The sequence below is a fragment of the Lemur catta genome, chromosome 4, assembly GCF_020740605.2.
Source record: "Lemur catta isolate mLemCat1 chromosome 4, mLemCat1.pri, whole genome shotgun sequence".
Taxonomy (NCBI): Eukaryota; Metazoa; Chordata; class Mammalia; order Primates; family Lemuridae; genus Lemur; species Lemur catta.
Window position 1 is genome coordinate 66,005,358 of NC_059131.1, and position 12,160 is coordinate 66,017,517.

Here is a 12,160-nt window from a genome sequence, read left to right on the forward strand (position 1 = left end):
TAAAAAACAAAGCCCAAAGCTTTCCCAAACATTATTCAATGGTTACAGGACAAAGTAGCTTTTGAATAATGTCTGCCTGAATCACCTTTCTTTGTGTGCCTCCTATGCACAAAGCCAGCTCTGCAGTGGAATCTGGGGGTTGTAGCCAGGTGTGGCACTCCACCCTTTGTGACTGTCCTGTCGCCCTGTTAGTCATCTTGCCCGTGTGGAGCTCAGCCTGTCTTTTTAACTCATCTATAGAAGACACACCAGTACAGCTACTGTTGGAATCTACTGCAGGGGCGTTTGTGTGCCCTAAAAACAAATCCTGTTCATGTTTGTTTAAAGTTTTTACTTTTTGTGGTTGTTTAAATTTTTTTCAATTGTTAAATATGTTTTATTCAGGTGTAGATGAATTTCATTTATTCACTGTTCAACAGAATTAACCTGAATTATGTTGTCTTTGTTTTTAAAAATCTCACATTCTCAATCATATTTTGCATTATTTATGTATTTGCTTTGTAGTTTGCTGAGACAGATCAGTATCAGGGGAGCTTTGAGGATTTGCCTTCCCAGATTTTGTCAATATGTTACAACCAAATTCTTAATGCTAAACTTTAGCACCTTTTATTTATTGGGTTTTTTTCTGGCATAAAAAGTAAAGCCTTTTAATTGAATCATGCCACCTATATGCCTATATTGTTAATTGTATGTGTAAAAAAAAAATGTACAGCCTTTTTGGGTTTGTTTTGGGGTTTGCAAGGGCCGGGTTATTTTTTATTTCCTGTTTCAGTGCATAGACTTTCACAATAGCTCCAAGGCAGGGACAGCGGGTTTGGGAGCTGGGGGGGACAGTTTTTGGAATGTAAATTTAGGACTTTTAAAAAAGGTGCGCACAGCTTCTGATAAATTTATAACTAGACTTAACCTAATCATGTCTCGTTCCAGTTCTCTTTCCTCTGAGCCCTTTTCTCAGTCTCCTCTCTTTCTCCTGTCTTCCTTTTCCTCTCCTGTCTGTGTTTCTCCGTTTCTTCAACACGACAAGCATACAGACTTGAACACCCCTCCGGTGTTCTTCCGAGAACTGTGAAGTCCATGTTCATCCAAATGTAACCAAAACAGAAGTCTCCCTACGTGTCTGAAAAACTGTTGCTTCTCCTCTGAAACTTCAAACTCCAACGATTTCCAAATATGATAGCTTTGTTTTCTTTAGTTTCTGTAATGGAAAATGTTTTAAAGGAAAATTTTACACCAGGCTTCTGGTTATACTAGAAGTCAAGTCTAGTAAGGATTTTCTTTTTTTCAATTGGTTGTTGAGAAGTTTCAAAAACCACTTTTCAAGCTGTGGTCTTTTCAAACACATCTTCTGCACATAAGTCACACATTTCAATAAAGCATTTTCAAGACTGTTGACCACTTGAATTTCTTTGGTGTTGGTGAATTAGACTAATCATTACTCAGAGATTTTATATCTCTAATCCATTATTTTTTTATTTCTATGCTAAACATGGAAATCCTGGTTTTGTGTGAATGCATTACTTTGGATGTGAGAAATAGAAATTGCCAATTAATATGCTTTCCCTTTTCTGCACAAATTCTGGGAAAATGTAAGATCCTTCATTTTTTAACATGGTTTTAGGGAACAACTGTAAGTCCATTCAGGGCAGTTTAATTTAGATGATCGATTTAACACTTCAAACGACCCAAACGAAGGTTCATAAGATTCCATCTCATGTAGAATACTGTATATTAATTATTTTTTACAAGATATTTTACAAATACCTCACCTCATCCTGTATGTAATCAATAATAATGTATTATTTTAGGGTAGAAAGACACAGAATATCAATATAAAAATATATTTAAGCCCTTCAAATTCTTGTGTCCTTTTTCTTTAGTTTCTGAATCAACATCTTATTATTGGATGTACTACTGAATAAAAATAAGTTTCAAAGACTTGGATGGAGAGAAGACAAAATTGAAATATACCGTTTATTTTGGCTACAGCTTCAAATTTCTAAGGACCATATCCTGAATTTTGAGAGGTTTTTGTTTTGTTGAGTTGTGTCTAGGATATAAGTTTGTAAGTGTTCTACAGTGTGTGTCTTTGCTTCCTGTTTGAAAATAATTTGTGTCTTTCGCTAAAGGTACTCTGGAAGGAGTTTAATTTCTTGACTCATAAAGAGCCAAAAAAATTTACGGTGAAGAATAAGACCTACAGAAAATGTTTAAAACTATATTTGTTTCCATTTTTTATGTAATTTATGGAAAGGATTATGCAATGTGTTCAAGATTCCCAAAGTAACTCCTGTTAAACTATGATTGTTAGAATAATATCCGTGGGCATCACTGTCCTGGGTATTTAATCACAGAAAATAATGGAATTTAGAATTTGAGACAGTTGGATCTGCTTCATGACTTCCTCGGATTGTTGTTCGTTCATTCATTTACTTTCCTAAACTTCTTCAACTCTTCGAACAAGTAGAAACAGCTGTGCTTTCTTTCATTGCTACAATCATAAGGTATACTTTCTATGGTTGGCTACAGTGAAATCTTTGTATTTGTTTTGCATTTAGATTGCATTGTTTTGTTTAAAAAGTTCATGAAATTAGAACCTAGGTTTGCTACTAACAAAAGAGTGGATTCTTACTTCGTTTATAATTAGACTCAGATAAAATAAGAGGAACCTCCTCTCCCTGTGGCCCCTAGAGAAATGAAGTTTAGGATAGCGGTTACATTATTAGGAATAGCAAGGAACACAATCTATCTCATTATCCCCTCCCTTTTCCCCCTCAATATTTGAAATTTCAATAATATACTAACATTTTCAAAGGTTACGAAGCCTATTGAATTTTTTCAGAACTGTGAGCCACATTAAAAATAAAAGGTTCAGAGTTTTCTCAATAGGTCAAAGCTTGAGTTCCCAGAACAAAGCTGGGTCCCTCATAGCAGACACTCCACTTCCTTCATATATTTTACTCCATGACTCTTGGGATAGACACAAACTTCAGTAGTTCATAGCTCTGTTCAAGGACAAATAAGACAGTGGGGTGGGGGTGTAGAGGAGAACACTATGGAGAGGGTAGGGTAGGAGGTGGCTGGAAGAAAAGGTCTTCAGAATGGGGTCTCTGCAACTCACAGTGTTCAGCACAAAAAGAGTAAGTCCACTGTTGGTGGAGTCTGATTCAGGCATGTGTAGAAATCTATCCAAGTGCAATGGAGTGGGTACTAAAAGTTGTTCAGGAAATGTATCAGTTTTGTAGAGAAAAGGCCCACAGCAATGTTTGATATATGTATACGAGGTATCAGTTGTGTTTCTTAATTATTTGCATGAACAGTTTCAGGGGCACATGCAACATTGATTTCATGTGCAGAAAAAATGAAACGCTAGGTATGAAATTTTCCCAGAATTATATGCAAAAGTTGGTGTTGATGCTGGCAAAAGGTAATGGTTGTCTGTGCTCTTTCTTTTAAAACTAGATAGTTTGAAAAGAGTTCCCTCCTTGAGATTGGTGGGGTGGAGGGAATGTGTGAACCATCTCAATCGTAACGGAAGCCCTGTGCCCAGTTTGGAGAGAGGTTAGGATTGGAATGCAGGACAGAGGAGCAGTTCTTAGACCTTCAGGTTGTGACAGTGTTGTGAAATTCTGTGGCATTAAACATGACCATATCTGAATAAGCCATCACAGTATTCCAAAGCCAAATTCACGTGATTTTGTTTTTCAGAATAGTATAAAAGTCTACTTCTATGTGCCCATCAACTTCAACCATGCTTAAGCAATGTTGGCTTCTCTTTTAACTCTTGGTTCCTCTAGTTTTTCAGCCCATGTCTGTCAGTGTTCTGTCAATACGTGAGCTGGAAGAGTTCCTTAAGGAACCCTGCAGCAGACCTCATATACAATGTGACGTTTTTTGCCACTTCCCCACCTTGGTTAGCAGATTCAGATTTTGAAAGATGATTCATCTCAAAGAAGTCGATCCTGAGCCTCAAATCCAGATCACATTTTAGGCAGTTGCTATCAAGAGAGTAGTGCCTTAGGTTGCTCGAATTACAAAGGAGGATGCTCCTCTCAGGTCCTCAGGTTTTATAAAGTCACTTGAGCTTTACAGCAACTAGTAAAAAGAGATCATTCAATTAAAAAGTACACTTATGGCTGATTTTGTGCTGATAACTTTACTTGCCATATAGATAGCGCACAGACATTGTTGAGTGTTGCACATGCCTGATTTGAGAACCGTTACGGTCTGTGTTTGCAGTCTGGGACTTCTGTCCATGGACCTAAACAATGATTTTTCTCTTCAAAGGGGGCTTTGCTAATTGTTTACTGACCACCAGGAACCTAGTCTGGACTGTGCCCTTGGCAGACAGTGGATGTGGCCTACAGGATATTGGCTCCTCTGTCTACATAAACCACCGTCATTGTCCCCCTTCCCTCTCATTCATACATACTGTTTGAGTTCCCAGTAGGTACAGAACTTTGGTCTAATCATTGTTTACTACCTGCAATTTTTACAGACCTCCCCTGCAAGAGAATTTCCTGAAAGAGCCTTTGTCACACAATTGGACTGCTTTCAAAGGTCACCAAGTCTGTGGCCTTTGGTAAACAAAGCGACCAATCTGATCTGGGGAATGAGCTACTCCTTTAAGTCTACCAAATTAGAACGAGAGTGTTTGGAATTCTGCCTCTCACGGAAGAGATCAGTACTCATTTAATAGTGAAGCTGGCACAAAAACACCTGGGACATCCTATTCTGTAAGCTGGATGGAGTCCTAGCTCTCTCTCTTTTTAGATGTTCTGACCACACCCTGTATAGAAGGTTTACTTGAGGTAGATACAATATTACTGAAGTACGATTCTGTAATACTCCTGCCTTGGCAAGTAGGCTGGACCAGCTAAGCAGCCGGCCTCAGCCACAGCCCCTAGGGACTGAGGGAGATTTTACCCTAGTCGTGTAAGCTATTCTGGCCAGTCTTGAATGCATTTAATTTTGCCTGTGAGAGCTTCTCACGACAATTAACAAGACACTAGTTTCACGAATAAGCCCATTTTTATATGCAGTATGCTAATTAGCAAAGTGTCTGTCAAATTGCAGAAGAGTTTGTAGCCACCTCTGGAGCGGAGCGTGGCCCAATCAGATGGCAGCCACCGTGTGTGCTCACTATGATTAAAACTTACCCTGGCAAATATCACACTGATGATATGGTAGTATTTTTAAATAAATTACATATCACACATCATAGCAGGCCCCCACACTAATTTACATTGAACTCTTTATATAGATTGCCTTTCATGTATAGCATCACCTGCCCCCCCCCCCAGCTTATCTGTGTTTTCTGATTTGAATGTATTCTTGGGCACATTATATATAAACAAGCTTTGTGTTATACACATCCCTTTCCATTTCATCCACTGCAATAATGGAGCTTGACTTCAGAGGCTGTATTATATCACCTAGAGGTAGAAGTAACATTCTCAACAGACTTGGTCACCTGTGGCACCTGTGTCTAGCTGTCCTGCAGGGAATTGCTGTAGTTTTAAATGCCCTGTAAATACTTTATTTCTCTTGTCCCTCTCTTGCTTCCTCTCCTATTTCCTTCTGTTGTGCACACACACACGTGTGTGTTGTGGTTCATTAATGCTCCTGGTGACATCCGCAGTTTTACCTCCATTTGCTTACAGAAGTTTTAGGAACACCCAGGTTACCATAACGCCCATTGCTGGTGTCTGAGCCTGGAGGGTCAAGGTGTGGCCTCTGTCCTCAGTGCAGAAAAGGACTTTGGAATACTTGTTCTACTCACATTGTCACAGGGAAGTAAGACCAGAAAGGGTCTGAGAAGGAGCCCCCTGAGTTAGAGCATGGACGTGAGTCCTGCCCCCCAAGACCAGTGAGAGGACAAGGCTTGCTCCTTATCAAGTTGTCTTCCTCTGGAGTTACTGTTGGCTTTTTGGTGGTGTTGTTTCCCTTGTTTGAACACCCAACTGCCTTCAGGGAGTGGTAGGGTTAAAAGTGATGGGTGAAAACTACTTTTTAGCATCTAGCCTAAACAAAAGCCTTTCACTTTAGCCTAGAGCTCTAGGGGTGTCCCCTAAATCATTGTGTTCCTGGAGGAGGGTGGATTGTATCTTTGTAAGAACACTTTAGCACATTTTGTTGAGTCTTTTAATTCTTCCACAGTATTGCTTTCCAAATGTTTAGCATGCTATGGTTATAGAGCCCCAAGCAAGTCCACCTGATAAAACCAAAACCCACCACGTCCACTCACAGGACTTGTCCAGTGGGCCTGGGGCCAGGCATTCTTTTCACACAGCTGTCTTTCAAATTGCCTTCAGCTCCACTGGAGTCTGGCAGCCAAGGATTGGGATGGGTTGGTTGGTTGATTACTCCACTAATCCTAAAATTTAAAAGGTGTAACAAACAATACTTTTCACATCTTATTACACTGTGGTAAGGTAGACATTGTTACAAGGCATTTCAAACAGAATTTAGGGCAGCATTTAATGAAGTATTTGGAAACTACTCAGCTTTTAGATGCTTATAAATTCTGAAACCAGCCATAACAGATGGTGGTCAGATGAAAGAACGGAATTAGGTTTGTGAAAATAAGTGGTTGGAAAGATTACACTGAATGATGAGAATGGATGGAATTTTTAGTGTTAGCAATTAGGGTTCTGCTAGTCATCCTGAGGTTTGAGGTTTTTACTCGAAAGTACCCAAATCATGCCTGGACTAGGAGGCAAGTCCTGGGTAGTAATTGGTAGGTCAGTTCTGGACAGGACTGTCAAATTTGCAGAATTCCCTGAATTATTGACAGCAAGAGGGAAGACAATGATGTTCCTTGATCAAATGTTAGGACTTGAAATTTATGGCGGGGATTACTAAGTGTGCATTTTTGTGTCATGGGTGGTGGATGGGGCTTGAAGTCCACTCAGGCTAAAGGTGAAGTGTAGGGGAGCCTGGAGAATGGAACCCTGGATTAAAGCTTCAAGTTGGAAAGGTCCAATTTTCCTCTGAATGCGAGAGCTCCCCAGGAACATTCCTGGCCAGTGAATATCCACCCAGAACAGGGAGAAGAAGATAAGGTGCAGTGGTTACAAGCACAGACACAAGTTTCAATCCTGGATCTAACACTTGCTGGCTGTGATACCTCGTCCAAGTTAGCTTTAATTAAATACCGTGCCTATTGTCTCGTTAAATGGAGCTAATAACAGTATTAAATAATGTGCTAATGCGGTGCCTGGTGCAAAGTAACCATAAAATAAATGGCAAGTGGCAGCCCAGAAGGCAGCCAACACAGTAGGGACCCAAAGGTGGCCATTAAAAAGAATGAGATTTGCATGGCAGCAAATAAGACGGGGCCAGATCTGTCTACACAAATGCAGTACATTGATTCAATTAGCCCCATGCTGCTTCAAACACTTCTAAGTTGTTCTGGCAAAACTCTCCATGGTGGTCAGAGACCTGGTAAAAATTACAAAAGCTCAAGGTTCTTTATCTGATGAGCTTGAGAGTCAGGGGAAGGCATACCCTGACGCTAGGTCAGGAAACAATAACCATCAAAGAATAGACATCAACTGAGGCCTTACTATTGATGCTGCCATCTTTTCACTTAATCTATTTCTTGAGCGAGTACCTACTAAGTACTTGGCGCTGTTCTAGGCACTTGGGGTGCTGCAGTGAATAAAGCAAAGATGTCCCAGCTCACTAAATAGCACAGCTTTCCTTCCTTCCAGTTGCTCTGGCCAAAACCTGTTGGGGTAACTTTCTTTTTCTTTTTCTTTTTTTTAATTTTTTTTTTTTTTTTTGAAACAGAGTCTCACTCTGTTCCCTGGGCTAGAGTGCCTAGCTCACAGCAACCTCAAACTCCTAGTTTGTTAAGGGTTTTCATCATGAAGGGGTGCTGGATTTTATTGAATGCTTTTTGTGTATCTATTAAGATAATCATATGGTTTTTGTTGACTGTCTAATTTTAAACAGTGATTCCATACCCACTTATCACTCCCTAGCCTCTTTCTCTGCTTTATTTTTTCTCCATAACTCTTATCACCATCTGACACCCCACCCCCACCCAATACACTCATCACACACACACACACACACACACACACACACACACACACACATGCAAATGCCAGCTTCATGACAGCAGGGCTGTCTATTATTCACTGCTATATTTCTATGTCTACAACAATGCATGGCACATAGTAGGTGTTCCATAAATATTTATGGGATGAAAGAATGAATATTGTGGGCTGGGCTCTGTTAAGAGTGGTTTTTATGATTCTAAAAGTACATACCAATATAAAATAGTGTGGAAAACAGTTTGACAGTTCCTCAAAATAGTAAACATAGAATTGCCATATGACCCAGCAATTCCACTCCTAGGTGTACCCAAGAGAATGTTCACACAAAATCTTATACATGAATGTTCAGACCAGCATTATTCATAATAGCTGAAAAGTGTCAACAACCCAATGTCCATTAACTGATGAATGGATAAACAAAACATGATGTATCTATACAGTGGAATATCATTTGGCCATAAAAAGGAATAAAGTACTGATATTCTCAGCTTGGATGAACTTGGAAAACAAGGTAAGTGAAAGGAGCCACTTGCAAAAGGCCACATAGTGAGTGATTCCATTTGTATGAAATGCCCAGAATGGACAAATGTGTAGAGACAGAAAGTGGCTTGATGGTTGCCAGGGACTGGAGAGAAGGGAAAGTGGAGGGTGCCTATTAACGAATATAGGATTTCTTTTTGGATTGATGAAGGTCTTATAGATTTGGGTGGTGGTGATGGTTGGGTCACTGAATATACTAAAAACCATGAAATTGTATGTTTTGAAATGGTTAAAATGGTGAATTTTATGTAAAGTTTATCTCCAAAAAAAAAAAAAACAAACCCCAAAACCAAAACATACCTGTGGTAGTTGTTCTTAATATCCCCATTTTACAGATGATGAAACTAAGACTCGGAGACCAACTGTGCCACCCACAGTGCCCAGCAACCCAGCAAATCTCCACATGGGCTTGACTGTAGTCTGACCTGAATCTTGGTGGGGCGCCCTGCGACTCCTCCTGGAGCAAGGGAGCTAAGCAGCCTTGTGCATCCCTGCTGGGAGGCGGTTTCACCTGCCTCCCCATCTTGTTGGAATCTGCTGCAGGGCTATTCCTTGTTCATCTCTCTAGTTTCTGTTGAGTGCAGCACTTCCCTCTCTCCTCTGCTCCCACAAAATGCATCTACAGGCTCCCGTGTGAGCCAGTAAACCTGCTTGGCTGCAGCTGAGAGTTGGCTCCTGCACAGCTGAGTGACCATGCCATCTGTTGCCCTGGCCCTCTCATTCAGCGTCATCCTGTGGGACGGGGACACAAGGAGCTGGCACACCACGCTGATTGTGCTTTTCCTGTCTGGGCATGTAAGAACCTGTCTGAATCCACGTGGACTCGATGTCTCCTGATGTCCGAATCTATGGGGGTGTGGCCGGCCAGCCCGGTAGCGGCAGTGGCGATCTCCACCATGCTGCTGCTTTGGGAAGTCTTCATAAGGGCTTGAAATAAATTTTCCCAGGTCCCGCCACAGCTGGAGCCAGAATCCTGTCCCAGGTGGTCTGATTCAAGTCAAAGTAAAACCCATCTTGTATGTTTTCTGACACAACAGTAAATTAAAATGAAGACAGTTCTAGATTTGTTCTAATATCCTTTTCCCTGACCCCTTCAACATTTCTGCCTTAATTTACTACAACAAATTCAGAGGCAGCAAGGGATTCCAAAGTCTCTCTGGGAGGCATTTAGACAGTCATCCTTGGGGAAATTTTTGAGTAGGACACTTAAAGCCACTTGATAACTTTTAGAAACACTAGCCTGGAGCCACACATACATTTCTTTCTCAGGGTTAGAGATTAAACTGGTGATCTTTACACTATATTTGAACATTGTGTCTAAAATTGCCACTGCAGTTCCCAGAGGTTGGAGGCCCTCACCCACTAGGGATATTTGAGTCATGGCACCTCACCTAGCCCTTCTTCAACTACTGCCCTCAACTTCCAGCTGCCCCTTCTGTCCTCAAGATGGACCTGCTTGGCTGATTCCTGGGAATGGGAGACGGCAGATCCTGACGTTTCGACTGCTGTTTGTGGTCCTAGAGATCAACAGATTGCTTCAGCACTGGGGTAGGCAGAGGTGGGGTTAGGCAGAGGTGGGATAGGCAGAGGCGGGACTGCCCTTCTCAGCCTGTGAGGCTGGCGATGACCTCTAGTGAATCGGCTCCATGTTGAGAGGCAGGAAGGCCCTGCTCTAGTGACCCAGGGCCAAGCCTGGGAATCACCAGATCTGGAAGCAAATCCCAGCTCAGGCCCAGGCCAGCTGAGTGAGGTGGGGGCAGCTCCTTAACTCAGAGACTGCCTCCCCTGCTGCACAAGTCCCAGCTGGCTGTGTCAATGAGCAGACATAACATCCGTGAAGGCCCCTGGCAAGCTCACATCTGGAAGGCTCCAACAACTGGTCCAGGCGGGAAAGGTTTGGGGAAAATATACACTTTCATGACCCCAGCCGTGGAGAAGTCTGTCTGTCCTTCTAGCTTTAAGAGCAGCAGAGCATTGTCTGGTGAGGGACTTTTCTTCCCAGACAGTCTCAAAAATCGGAGTTCTGAGCACTGAGCCAGGCCTTCTGTCATCTCTGCCACTTCCACCCATTTACTAACCGTGATCTGAGTCAAGCCAGCAAGATCCAAAGCTAGTCTAGCAAAGCATTTTCCAAGGAGCCTTGAAAAGGGTGGGGCCTCATGTTGAACACCAATTCCCAACTTCAAGTTGACTTTGCAGCTCCCTCAGTGCAGCAAAGGTGTGAAGATGACTGTTGCCGCCCATTTCAGAGGGAAAGGAACTGAGCGTTACTGCAGCACAGCTATGTTTATCAGGCCCTTTGTTCGATCCAGGAATTTAGAGGGATTCTTTTATTTCATCATTTCAATTAACCTGCTATCATTATCCCATTTTGACAGGAACACAACTGAGGCCCAGGAGAGTTAAGGATCCTGTCCCAGGTCACTGACTGCTGTCCCAGGCCCCCAAGGATGTGTTTCCCCGCAGGGTGAGGGACCAAACAAGGCTGAAGTTCAGGATGCGGCCACGCGAGGGCAGTGCACCAATGTGAACCAGAAAAGCCCCTCGCCCAGCCCTCAGCCTTGGAACCCCACAAGGGGGGCGTTTTAACATCTATTTCACAATTTCCCAGGCAGTCGTGGGAATTGGGTAAAAGTGAGGTGTCTGGGGCCAGACTGCCTGGGATCGATGCTGCCTCCATCATTCAGCAGCTGTGCGATCTGAGGAACGTTTTCTTCCTTCCTGTTTACCCTCCTGACCGTGTTTCCTCCTCGGAAAACGCCCACTCAGCAACGGGCTCCGAAGCGGCAGGGGACACGTGGCAGCACCTGACCGCTCGCGCCAGGGGCTCGCAGCTACCCCAGCGACGGCGAGGCTGGAGAGGCGGCTAACAGGACCAGATCGGAAGACAGTTTTGGAGATGGTTAGTAGAACTTAGCACAACAAGAGGCAAAACAGTTGGGTTGGCCGACAAAGGGTACTGCTCAAACGGAACTATCAGGAGAAGTCAAGGATGTGTAATGGTGGAGCGGAGGCAGTTGCTCCAGTAAAAATTCGCACTCCCGGAGCTGAGTGACCGGGCCGCGAGCAAGATGCCGGTGGCCGTGGGTCGCTACGGACAATCGCAGCCAAGCTGCTTTGCGTGAAGATGGGCTTGGTGACGGGTTGCGCCGTGGGCACGGCAGCCCTGGGCTCCTCGGCACCTTTTCCTGCCTCGGGATCAGAACGCGGGGTCAGGAGCTGATGGGCGGCACTGGGAAAACCAGGACGCAGAGGAGCGGCACCTCCGGCACGTTCATGGCCATCGGGATGGGCGTCCCATGCTAACCGTGGTAACGGTTGCCCACTACATCTGCACCTTCCCGTCAATCCCAGCCTGTACAATATAATAAAACAAAGTATTTGAGTTAAAAAAAAAAATCATACTCCCTTGCCCATTCTACGCTGAGTCGGTTTTCAAACCCGGACCCTATTGATTGAAGAAGAGGCTGAAATTCCCGGACCCTGCAACACATGGCAATTCAACATGGTAATGATTCCGTTAGGCCTTCCCTCAAAGAGATCTTCAGCTATTCACT

General features: G+C 43.1%; 1 pseudogene; it reads left to right on the plus strand.

Moving 5' to 3' along the window:
* The first annotated feature begins 11,674 nt into the window (after window positions 1–11,674).
* Window positions 11,675–11,909, plus strand: LOC123637115 (annotated as a pseudogene).
* Window positions 11,910–12,160: the final 251 nt, after the last annotated feature.